We start from the raw sequence: 12,370 nt of genomic DNA on the forward strand, positions 1-12,370 counted from the left end.
AACTATCAAAAAAAAGAAGTTAAGAAAATAACCCCATTTACCAAAAATAATAAAATATTTAAGAATAAACTTAACCAAAGAGATTAAAGACTTAGTATTTCAAAACATAAAACATTGACGAAAAGGATTAAAGAAGATGCAAACAAATGGAAAGACATCTCATGTTCGTAAATTGGAAGATTTAATAACATTAAAATGTTCATACTACCCAAAATAACCTATAAATTTAGTGCAATCCCTATCAAAATACCAGTGGCATTTTTTTTTTACAGAAATAGAAAAAGCAATCCTAAAATAATCCAAATACCAAATACACTCTTGAGAAAGAAGAATAAAGCTGGAACCATCACACTTCCTGGTATAAAAATATATTACAAAGTCACAATAAGACAGCATGGTACTGGGGCACCTGGGTGGCTCAGTTAAGCGTCTGCCGGTGGCTCAGGTCATGATCTCAGGGTCCTGGGATTGAGGCCCTCATGAGGCTTTGTGCTCAGCGGAAAGTCTGCTTCTCCCTCTCCCTCTGCCCCTCTCTGCCGTTTGTATGCACTCACGCTCTGTCTCTCAGAAACAAATAAATAAAATCTTTTTTTAAAAAACATAAAAAGCCAGCATAAAGACCTATATTCAATTAAACTGAATCAACCCGTGCATACACAGTCAACTGAAACTCTCGCGGGTGCCAGGAATACACAGTGGGAAGAAGGAGAGTCTCTTCAATGAGTGGGACTGAGAAAACTGGAGATACACAGACAAATGAATAAAATTGCATCCTCGTCTTAGACTGTACACAATGAGCAACTCAAGATGGATCAAAGACTTAAAAGTAGGACTTGAAACTGCAAGACTCCTAGAAGACAACACGGAGGGAAAGCTTCATGACATCGGTCTTAGCAATGACCTCTTGGATATGACACCAAAACCAAAAGCAACAGATGCAAATATAGACAAGTGGGGTGATATCCAACTGAAAAGCTTCTGGTCTGCACAGGAAACCGTCAACAAAGTGAACAGACAACCTGCAGAATGATGGAAAATTCTTGCAAACCATATAACCGATAAGGGTTTAATATCCAAAATCTATAAAGAACTCATGCAAGTCAATAGCAAAAGAACAAATAACTTGATTTAAAAATGAGCAAAAGGGGGATCCCTGGGGGGCTCAGTGGTTTGGCACCTGCCTTTGGCCCAGGGTGCGATCCTGGAGTCCCAGGATCGAGTCCCACGTCAGGCTCCTGCCATGGAGCCTGCTTCTCCTTCCTCCTGTGTCTCTGCCTCTCTCTCTCTCATAAATAAATAGATAAATTAATTAATTAATTAATTAATTAAAAAAATGAGCAAAGGGGGCAGCCCGGGTGGCTCAGCGGTTTAGCGCCGCCTTCAGCCCAGGGCTTGATCCTGGAGACCTGGGATCGAGTCCCCGCGTAGGGCTCCCTGCACGGAGCCTGCTTCTCCCTCTACCTGTCTCTCTCTCTCTCTCTCTCTCTCTTCCTCTCTGTGTATTCTCATGAATAAATAAATAAAATCTTTTAAAAAATAAAAATGAGCAAAGGGTTTAAACAGACATTTCTCTGAAGAAGACAGACAGATGGCCAATGAGTATATGAGAAGGTGTTCAGTATCATCAGGGAAATGCAATTCAAAATCAATGAGACAAAAAACAAAATAATAAAATAAAAACCCCAGAGAAATATTCTGTTAGGTTAGCTATTATCAAAAAACCCCAAAAGATAAAAAATAAAATAAAATAAAAACCCAAAAGATAAATAGTGTCGGTAAGGATGTAGAGAAATGAGAAAATCGTACAGTGTTAGTGGGAATGCAAACCGGTACAGCTGCTGTGGAGAACAGCATGGAGGCTCCTCAAAAAGTCAAAAATAGAACTACCATAGGTAGTAAATACCCAGGAATTGGGTAGTAAATACCCAGGAATTCCACGGCCGGGTATTTATTCAAAAGAATTAAAATCAGGATCTTGAAGAGGTGTCTGCACTGCTAGGTTCGCTGTAGCATTTTCACGAAGGCCTAGAGGTGGAGACAACCTCAACGTCTATCAACAGATGAACGGATAAGGAAATTGTGGTCTACGTATATAATGAACTTCTATTTAGCCTGAAATAGGGAAGGAATCTTGGCTTATGTGACAACGTGGGTGAGCCCTGGGGACATTATGCCAGGCGAAGTAAGCTGGTCAGAGCAGGATGCCTTTATATGAGGATCCAGAGTAGCCTAACTCAGAGAAGCAGAGAGTAGAGTGGTGGTTGTCAGGGGATAGGGAGAGGGGGAAATGGGGAGTTGCCGTTGTTTTTTTTTTTTGTTTTGTTTTTTTAGTTTTTATTCATTTATTTGAAAGAGCAAATGAGAGAGAGCGAGCGAGCATGAGCAGGGGGAGGGGCAGAGGGAGAAGCAGGCTCCCGGCTGAGCAGAGAGCCCCATGCCGGGCTCCATCCCAGGACCCTGAGATCATGACCTGCCCCAAAGGCAGATGCTCCACTCACTGAGCCACCCAGGTGCCCCCCCCCCCACACGCAAATTGCTGTTTTTAAAAGGGTATAAAGTTTCAGTTATGCAAGATGAAGACACTCCAGAGATCTGCTCTACAACACAGCCCTTACAGTTAGCAATACTGTCCTGCGCACCCAAAAATTTGTCAAGAGAGTAAATTTCATGTTATCGTTTCTTACCACAGTGAAAAAAAAGCGTCCCGAAGGATTTGTGGGATGCCTCCTCCTTCCTTCTCCTGTTCTTACCCCGACGGAGAAGTGTGAGCAGCCTTCGTAGAACAAAAAAGGAAGCTGTTCCCTTAGAACTGGGCTTCTTGACCTCGTCGCTATTGACGTTGCAGGCCAGATAATTGTGGTGAGGGACGGTCCTGCGCATCATAAAATATTTAGCAACGTCCCCAGCCTCTACCCACCGGATGCCAGTAGCAACCCCCATCCCACAGTTATGACAACCCAAACTGTGTCCAGAAATTGTCAAATGTCCCCCGGGCGCCCAAACCCCTCCTGATTGCGAAGGGCTGCCTCAGGAAGGGCCCCAGCACGCTAGAGCTTTGGCACCCAACGTGGCCACGGGGGAGGGGGGGCGGGTGTCAGATGCGGAGCTTGCCGGTGGTGGGACCCGGAAAGCCACCTTTCTCAGGAGCGCAGCATGCCCGAGAGCATGAACGTGCCCCCTGGCTTCCAGCGCCCCGGTTGGCAAAGACCCCCCAAAAGCACAGCTTGTTTTCAGTCTACTTAGTTTTCCATCCCCAAAGACATTAAAGGGGAAAAGCATCCTGCATTCGTTCCCTGGGCTGGTAACAAATTACCACCAACTGGGTGGCTTGAAACAATAGAAATATCTTTTTTCTGGTTCTGGAGGCCGAAGTCTGCAATCGAGGTGTCAGGGGGACTGTGCGCCCCCTCGGGGGTCTCGGGGAGAGTCCTTGCATGCCTTTTATCATTCCTGGGAAAAGTGGCTCTGGGTGTACGTTGGCCTGGGGCTGCTGCACCCCAATCTGTGTCTCCGCCTCCACCTGGCTTGTCCTCTGTGGGTCTGGGTGTCTCTTGCAAGGACGCTAGTCATCGGGCTTAGGGCCGCTCGGACAGGCCGGGGTGGCCTCGTGCAACAGCCTTAACATCACTGCAGCTGCAAAGCGCCTACAGGTTCCGCGATGTGGACAGACTCTGTGGGGGGCCCCCATTCAACCCATTACATACCCTAAAGCAATGCTCCCTTTTTTTAAACCCAGAGACTGATCTTTCTGTGGTTTATGTTTTTTAAGCCTGTGGAACAAAAAAGTGCAGACAAGTGGGGAGTGCCACCTGTCTCTCTGTCTGTCCGAAGGCCCTTTCCTGAGACTTGGCCGCTGACCAGGGCCGCGTCCCCCTCCGACACCTCAGTGTGTGTCCCCTGCCAACGGGACGTGCCTCTACTTAACCGCGGCGTCCTCCCCAAACCGGAGAGCCCAGCAGTCCCCGGCCCTCCCCAGCAGCGCCCGTTCCAGTCCCCCCAGCGGCCGCACCCCCGCGCGTGTGCACCCGGCGAACGATCCACCGCAGAACGGCACGCGCAGGGCCGCTGCCCCCTCAGCTTTCCTCCGTCTGAAGCAGATGCTCAGACTCCCCTGAGCGTCAAAGCCCCGACAGGCCGCAGCCTGAGGGCCGGCCTCGTGGGCTTCCCCGGTGACCCGATGGCTCAGGACTGCTCCCCGGTCACGCGTGGGCTTCCCATCGCTTCGGGTGACCTGTGCCCTCCGGGTGCACAATCGCTGGCCACGAAGGTGTGATGCCAGGAAGGTGTGTCCCCAGGGGACCCTGTCCCCTCCCCCGCCCCCCTAATGGGTAGGAGGGCAGGACTCTGACACCGAACTTGCCGCCTTCCATCGACTTGCAATTCATTCCTGGTTTATCTGCATCTGAAGGACCCGCGACCTGGTGTCACCAGGAGGAGGGAGCCCGGCAGGACCACTAGCTACACTGGTGGCCGAGGGGTGGCCCCGGGGCTGTGTCCTTTAGACGTGTCCCCGTCCCTCTGTGCTCCCTTCCTCACCCCCTGACCCGCCAGGCCTTCTACGCTTGCTTGTGCGCCCTCGGGGGCTCTGGGCTCCTTGGGGGGATCACGCAGGCCTTGGAGGAGGAGGGTGCATGTGCCGGGCATCCTGCAGACTCGGGGCAACCGGCGGGTGCGGCCCTGTCCCCCGTGCTGCCCCCCGCCACCGCCCTGCTGCTGAGCCTCCCCGGAGCTGGCCTCTGCTGGTGGGGGGCACTAGCTGGGGGGGGCAGGCCTGGGGATGGCCACCTGCCACAGGGGGGGACATGAGGGGGACACTGGGGAGACATGGGGGGAGACACAGGGCGGGGGGACACGGGGGAAGAGAGTTATGGGGGGGAGACACAGCGGGGAGAGAGATACGGGGGGGAGACACGGAGGGGAGAGACACGGGCCAGGAGAGACCTGGGCGGGGAGAGACCTGGGGGGGGGAAGAGACATGGGCGGGGGGGAGAGATGCGGATGGGAGGCAGAGAGACCTGGGAGGGGCAGACACCCGGTGGGGGGAGAGAGAGACAGGGGGAGAGAGACCTGGCGGTGGGGGGGGGGTAGAGACCTGGCGGGGGGGAAACATGGAGGGGAGAGACATGAGCCGGGAGAGACCTGGGGGGGAAAGACCAGGGTGGGGGGGAGAGAGACCCGGTGGGGAGAGAGACACGGGTGGGGGCAGACACGAGGTGGGGGAGACACGAGGTGGGGGAGACACGAGGTGGGGGAGACACGAGGTGGGGGAGACATCCCTGGGAGCTGCAACCCGCCTGGACACCTGCCCGGCCACCACCCGCCCAGAGGGACACCTGCCCGCCGCCACCCTCCCGGTGCCAGGGTCGGTCCCTGGGTGGCACCGCCGGCCGGGCCGGGGATCAGCAGGTGAGGAGCGAGCGGGCGAGGGAAGGCGAGGCCAGGCGACTAGGCGGGTGAGGCCATGGCCCGGCGGGGAAGCGGACGGAGGGCTTGGTGGCCTCCGGCATCTAGAAGGACGTCCGTCCGTGGAAAGCCTCGCCGCCTTTGCTGCCCGCGGCGATTCCGCCGGGTTTCTGGCTTCCTGGAACCCGCTGCCCCTTTTGGTGCTGTTTCCAGTGCATTTCCGCTTGTTGCCCTCAGAAGAGCCTCTCGAACATTCTCGATGGTCGCGTCGCCGTGCTTCTGTCCAGGGGAGGCTGTCCTCGCGCGTCCTGGGACAAGGGCACGCGTGCCTCTCACCTCCCGGAGGTGCCTGCAGAACTCTCTAGAAGCAGCTCCCCCTGGGCCGGGCACACGAGGGCGGGGCCCTTGCCCACCGCCGCTCACACCCACAGGCCCGGCCCTGCCCCTGCCTCCCGTCCCTCCCCGGCTTATCCCCTGTCTCACCCCCTGTCCCTCCCAAACATAATGAAAACAGCATGTGGGAAAAAAAAAAAAAAAAAAAAGCTCCATGTCCCAGAGCTTAGGGGCCACTTCTCAGTGCTAATTGCATTGTGCCCTGGCTTTGACCCCGGTCCCGAAGCCTCATCCCCCAAATCTGGAGGCCCCACCTCCCTTCCTGAGGCAGCCTGGGCTCCAGGCCCTTCCTTACCTGCTCCCAGGCAGCCTGTGTCCGGTTCGTGTCCCGCCCACGGGCCGGCCGCCTGCCCCCCGCCTGCCCCCCGCCTGCCCCCAGCGCCCTGCCCTCGCCCTCCTTGGGCCCTTCTCCTGCCAGCCAGGTCCCACAGCCCATTTAAAAATGCATTTCATTAATGGTGCATTAACTCCAGGCTCGGGTGTCTCCCCCTTGGGCCCAGCCCCCCTTCGAGCCGCACTGGCTCACCTGCTCCCTCTCCCCAGGACACGACCGCACCCGTTTTTCCTCTCTCTGCTGCCTCCTGGTCGGTGTCCTCGTCGTGGATTTCAACGAGTGGTGAAATATGTCCACAGAAGCCAGTGCTGCTCCAGCCTTCCCTCTCCCCGAAGCCACCGTTCACCATCTCCCCACCCTCTTCTTTAGGGAGTTCATGCCCAACACGGTCCCACACTCCCTCTCCAACCCCCCAAGTTCGGGCCCCACACGTCCTACTTTTCCAAAGGAAAACAACGACTGCCCGTCTCCTAATCCCAGTTTGCCCACGCAGCCCCGGGAAGCCTCCTCTCCTGACCTTCATGACTCTCTTTCCCCGGCTTCTCCTTGAGGCTCTCTGACCCAAGTTCCCCTTTGTCGCTCTAAATGTGGGCCTCTCCCAAAGTTCTCCTGTTGGTCCTGGAAGGCCTCCTTGCTTTGCTTCCCTCCCAGCACCGTGTCATTCTCTCCCTCAGCTTCACCCACACGCTGGTCGCTCCCCCACCCACGTTGACTCCACCCCGACTCTTCTGAGCGCCTGGCCTACATTTCCAACCGCGAGTGGGACACCTCACTTCGGACTTGGCCTGTCTCCAACTGAACTCGGAGTCTTCACCCTAAAAGTCACCCATCTTGTGTACATGACCCTACCGACCAGCCACGTACGTAGAAACCTTAGAGGGTGACGCCCCCGGGTCATGAGCAGCTCATGCTGCCAGGCGGCCATGCAGCTGGTGTCCGGTCTGTGATTCGGGGCCTCACTCCCTCTCCCAGCTCCACTGCCATCGCCATCTTCCTGGTTCGCCTACCTCTAAACTCCTCGCTTTTCACTTAAAAACAGAGATTTGATCATCCTGTCTCTGCCTCAGAGATAGCACTGATTGCTCATGGTGAGCAGGGAAAGGCCCAGGCTTCTTGGGAGGACAAAGGCCTCCGTGGTACCCCTGACACTGCCCACCACGCTGGTGCCCCTCGCTCCGGCCACGTGGGCCTCCCCGTTGTTCCTCGAACCCGGTTTTCTTTATCCCACGCCTCCACCTGCTATTCCTTCTGTCAGAAAGATCCATCTCTTCACTCTGCCAACCCAAATGGTCCCACGGGTCACAATTCAGGTCGACGGCCATCTTTTCTGTGAAGCCTCCTTTGATCCTCCCCGGACAGTAGTTGCTTCTCCTGTTTCTCCTTAGGGGGTAACTTCTGGCCCTAGTTACTTCTAGTGTTTTACTTCTCCCCGAGGTCACACAACTCGGGAGTGGAAGAATGAGAGCATGGACCCGGGGCTGGGTTGCCCCCGAGCTCAGTGTCTTTGCTCTAGACCAGTTGTTCTCAATCTTCTCTGTGCCTTGAAATCACCTGGGGAGTCTTTCAAGACTATTGATTTGCCCAGACATCGTGATTGGGTCGGGATGGGGGCGCAGCCAGGCATCAGGGGGTGTGCTTTCATTTCTCGAGCTGCCCAGGTAGTTCTAATAGGGAGCAAAGTCTGGGAAGCGCTGCCCTAGGCCCTTCAGCATCCAGCACACAGGTGCGTTTAAATATATGTTTGCCCTAAATATTTTCTCCGAATGCTTTTCTGCTCCACTGGACACTTTATCCCTAAATTCTAAGGTTGGCCAAAATTCAAATGCAAAAACAAGCAGAGAAAGAAATTAATTATCTGGCTAAAATCTCCAATTGAAACTTTCCAAATCAATATAAAGAAATTAGCACAGGCCAAAGTTGTGTGAACCGATTGATCTTCAATTGCCTTGCTCTGGGGAGAGACCCGGCCTCCTCCTGGGCACCCTCCCGCCCTTCTTCATTGTCATCACTCAGCTGCCACACGTTGCCATGACTTGTCTCCACAGCCCGACCCCAAGGCAGAGCCTCCCTTCTTTGGAAGAGAAGTTGAGACGTGGCAGGGAAAGCATGTATAGAAGGTGTGGACCATGGCAACGATCAGTTCACACTCCCTGAGTCCTCGTGTTGTCCCGTGGCAGGCTGTCACAGCCACGCACTGCTCCAGAAATTGCTGGGAAAAAAAAAAATCTCACTGGGTCCGTCGCTCCCTATACTGCAATTACTATCCTTTTTGCATAATTTAAGGTTATTTTATTAGAGCCAAATTTATGGAAAAAAATTGAAAACTGTACTTTAAAATGTTTTGTCCTATTTAAGACTTATTTATGACTTTTAGTATTAGATTCTATCAATGAGGAAACGTCACCTGATAAAACTGTGCCGTGAATTTATGTGAACTTCCTGTCTAATTAGTAGGATGCGCGTCCTTATCGAATCCTGTTAGAGCTTCCGTTGTGCTGCGTATAAGAGGCCAACAGGAGACCTTCCAGCATCTATGAAGGCCGAACACTCTTCTCCGACGTCTGTTGGATTCAGGTGTTGATTATTGCTAGCAATAATCTAGAACACATGAGAGATGTAGACGTCACTTATGCTCAAACGTTGGGGCTAATTAAATCATTCATTCCGGGATCCCTGGGTGGCGCAGCGGTTTAGCGCCTGCCTTTGGCCCAGGGCACGATCCTGGAGACCCGGGATTGAATCCCACGTCGGGCTCCCGGTGCATGGAGCCTGCTTCTCCCTCTGCCTGTGTCTCTGCCTCTCTCTCTCTCTCTCTCTCTCTCTCTCTCTCTCTCTCTCTCTCTCTCTCTCTCTCATCATAAATAAATAAAAATTAAAAAAAAATCTTTAAATCATTCATTCCCCGGACTCGATCTGGAGTCCTCCCGAGGAGGCCGCTCGGGTGCACGGCGTGTAGCGCAGAGTTCAGTGCCCTTTGAGCCTAGTGACTCGCACAGGAGCGTCGCTTTATAACGATGCCTAAAGCGAAGTCACAGGGTCTCAGCTAAGTGACCTGCTTGGGTGCTGATTGAGGAGACATTGCAGGGCCTCAGGTGGTTGAAGGCCAAGTACCTGTGGGCCAGAGGGCGGGCAGGAGAGCCCGGTGGAGGCCCTGCTCTGACTCTCGGGCCTCAGTGGCTTCGATGATAAGACGAGAGAATCAGATCAGAAATGTATCCCAAGGCCACCGCATCCGTCCTCTGTGGGGACTCTGGGGGTGTGTGAGAGTTCGCGGGGTGCGTAGACATGCAGGCCTTCCGGCCACAAGGTGTGTGTTCACCTGGGAGCCGGGAAGCGCTGGAAAGAGGATCAGCCAGGGGCCCGCTAGGAAACACGCAGCGTACCCGCTGTGTTAACAGAGACTATTTAATGGGGAGAGTTCGAGACCAGGTTCTGGAGACATAAAGGGGCCTCCGAGGTATTTCAGAGGCAGGAAGAGCAGGAAAGTGCAGCAGCCCGTAGGGGGTGGGGAACCGAGAGCAAAGGTTGGATTAGAAGTTAGAACCTTGGAGAAGAGGTCCCAGAGCTGGTACAGGGGTCCTGCCAGATGGTGCTGGTGCCTCTTAGAGCCACAGCGAGGCTGGTTGGGGGTGGGGTGGGGGAGGCCTGCACACGGATGAGCTCCCGCTGCAGAAGGAACTCTTGCTGGCCGGCCCTACCCCTCCCTGCAGTGCCTCCTTCTGGAAGAGCTGCCAAGGAGCAGCTGGCGAAAAGGAACAGGGGTGCAGCCTGGGTCCAGCCCCCGGCCCAGCCCAGAAGGGTGGGTTTGAGACCCAGAGACAAGTCTAATAACCAGTCCTGGAAGGAATGGAAACAGGGTCGACTACAAGCCGGGAAAATAACTTAGGCCAAATGGTAATAATATCTACTACGTCCAAGGGGCCACTTGGTATCGTTTTGCCCACTAACTCATGAATCCTTACCGTGGCCTTAGGCGGTGAGTTCCGTGACTCACCTGCGCTAAGTACCCCCCCACACACACACCACCGCGCTGGCCCAGCACGCGGGGGGATCAGGGTCTGCGCACAGGGCTGTCCGATGGCGAAGCCCTGCCCTTCCCACCATGCACAGTGTTTGCTGAAAATGTGCTTGCGCATCCAGCCAGCCGTGAGCAGCTTGACTAGGAAGGTGCAGATAGACTTGGAAAGGTGGTTCGGGCTAATTTATGGAGGGGCAAGGGATCTCGGCCTTTTAGGTAATGGGAACCAGTGAAAATTTTGGGATACGGCAGTGAAATGGAGGGTTGTTTGGAGCAAGCAAGATGATTTATAGAGCGAGGCGTCTGGGCCAGCGGGGCTCAGTGTGAATTGTAGTCATTTAGAAGTGAGGTGAGCAGGGCCTCGGTCTAGGTGGTGACAATGAGAAAGAAAAGGAAGGATAGAATGAATGAGAATGGATAGACACAGATCTTGCCTGAGAAGCAGAACTCAGATAATTCTGAAATTTTGGGATGTAGAAAACTAGCAGAATAATGATGCTGCCCTTTGAAGCAGGTCTGGGGATTCTGGAACGCCTTCCTGGCCCGCTGCCCCACTTCCCAACAGACCGTGACAGCACAGGGCCCCCAGGCTCTGCTGTCTCATCCTGGATTATCATCAGCAAAGTTGAAAATTTAGAATTAAGAGGTAACTACTTAAGACATAGTCAGGGAAAAAATTTGGAGATAAGGAACCCGTTACTGCTGTATATTTTACTTTAAAAAAAAATGGAATGCTTCACGAATTTGCACCTGATCCTCGTGCAGGGGCAGCGCTAATCTGGTCTGTAATGTGCCAGTTTTAGTATCGTGATGCTGAGCACGCTGTGTATTTTGCTTTGTCCAAATTATTTAACAGTGTGGCTACGAGTTTATTGGGATAATGGATGTCAATGGTTCTCTAACTTGTTTTCATCATAATCACCAGGAGAAGTTTTAAATAATACCTCATCTGGGCCCATCTTCAGAGTATCTGATTCAATTCATCTGGGACAGGACCTAATTTTATTATTTTTTTTGCAGAGGGCGGGGGCCTGGTGGGGTGGGGCCAGCCGGGGGTGTGGGGTGTGGGGGTGTGGTGGAGGGTGTGGCCGGGACCTAGTCTTTAAAAACTTTTTTTAAATTAGCATCTCTGGTTGTCTGTTGGAATGTCTCACAGACATTCTCTACTGACCCCAGGGTGTCGCCAATGCAGGCCCCAGGCCCAGCGTTGTCAATGCAAGAGGACTCGCCCAGGACTAGCTTAGCCCCTTAAGGGCGGTGATGAGCATCTTGTAAGATAAAGTGGCCAAAGAAAAGATCTCTGTTTACCAGTAGAGGCACAGCCTGGTAGGCATTTTAGATTTGCATGGCCTCAACCAAAAAAAACACATTTCTAAAAATTTATTTATTGACGGGAGACAGAGAGAGGCAGAGACCCAGGCAGAGGGAGAAGCAGGCTCCATGCCGGGAGCTGGAGGTGGGACTCGATCCCAGACCCGGGGTCACGCCCTGGGCCCAAGGCAGATGCTCAACCACTGAGCTAAAAGAAGAGCAAGAACCTATTGCTCTCTTTCTAATTTTATGTGGCTCCTGCGGGGGTCTCTGAGAGGGACGGACTCTGCATGGGACTGCAATTCTTAGAAGGGCGCCCGTTACATTTCAGCGGTCCCCATTCACCCAGGGGCAGGTACGAAGGTCAGCACTTAGGGCAAAGGATAATCAAAATTGCCCTTGAAATCTCCTTATAAACATAGGAAGGGGGTGGAGCTCTGCTCCCCTTTCAACAGTTTTTTCTAGTATTAAAACAGATCCCTTCTCCTCTGAGCCCGTAGGAGATGGTTTGTGTTTAAAAAAGACCATTTGTGCCTAAAAACAGTATCTTTAATACAAACTTCACACCCAGAGGGCTGAGAGGCTCAAGTCGAGAGAGGCTCGGGCTTAGAAGCAAGGGGGACACGCGAGGGAAATTTTTCGAGTTGTCACGGTGGGAACGTCGGCCTGCTCCAGGCTGCTAGATCTTACCTGAGCGCAGAGGGCCCAGATTAGCTGTTGAGGCTGGCGTACCTGGGTGCCGTGACTAGAGGTTCTGGAACGAAGACCCAAGTCCCTCTTGTGGGAGCAGACTCCTTTCCTTACGAGAGGAATCATTGGTGTGGCTGGGCTTAGCTATGTTAATGTAAAGGCACCAGACTCTCCTTGCCTAAGAAAAAGATGTCATAATTTAAAAAAGGTTTTTTGGCTTA

At 53.2% G+C, this 12,370-nt stretch overlaps 1 non-coding gene across 1 annotated transcript; it reads right to left on the reverse strand.

Annotated features, from left to right (window-relative positions):
* Positions 1 to 10,868: 10,868 nt before the first annotated feature.
* LOC129502998 (U6 spliceosomal RNA) lies at positions 10,869 to 10,971 on the reverse strand. Its single transcript, XR_008663090.1, has one exon. It is a non-coding gene; the product is annotated as a U6 spliceosomal RNA (small nuclear RNA).
* Positions 10,972 to 12,370: the final 1,399 nt, after the last annotated feature.

The sequence above is a fragment of the Nyctereutes procyonoides genome, unplaced genomic scaffold (genome assembly GCF_905146905.1).
Source record: "Nyctereutes procyonoides isolate TBG_1078 unplaced genomic scaffold, NYPRO_anot_genome, whole genome shotgun sequence".
NCBI lineage: Eukaryota > Metazoa > Chordata > Mammalia > Carnivora > Canidae > Nyctereutes > Nyctereutes procyonoides.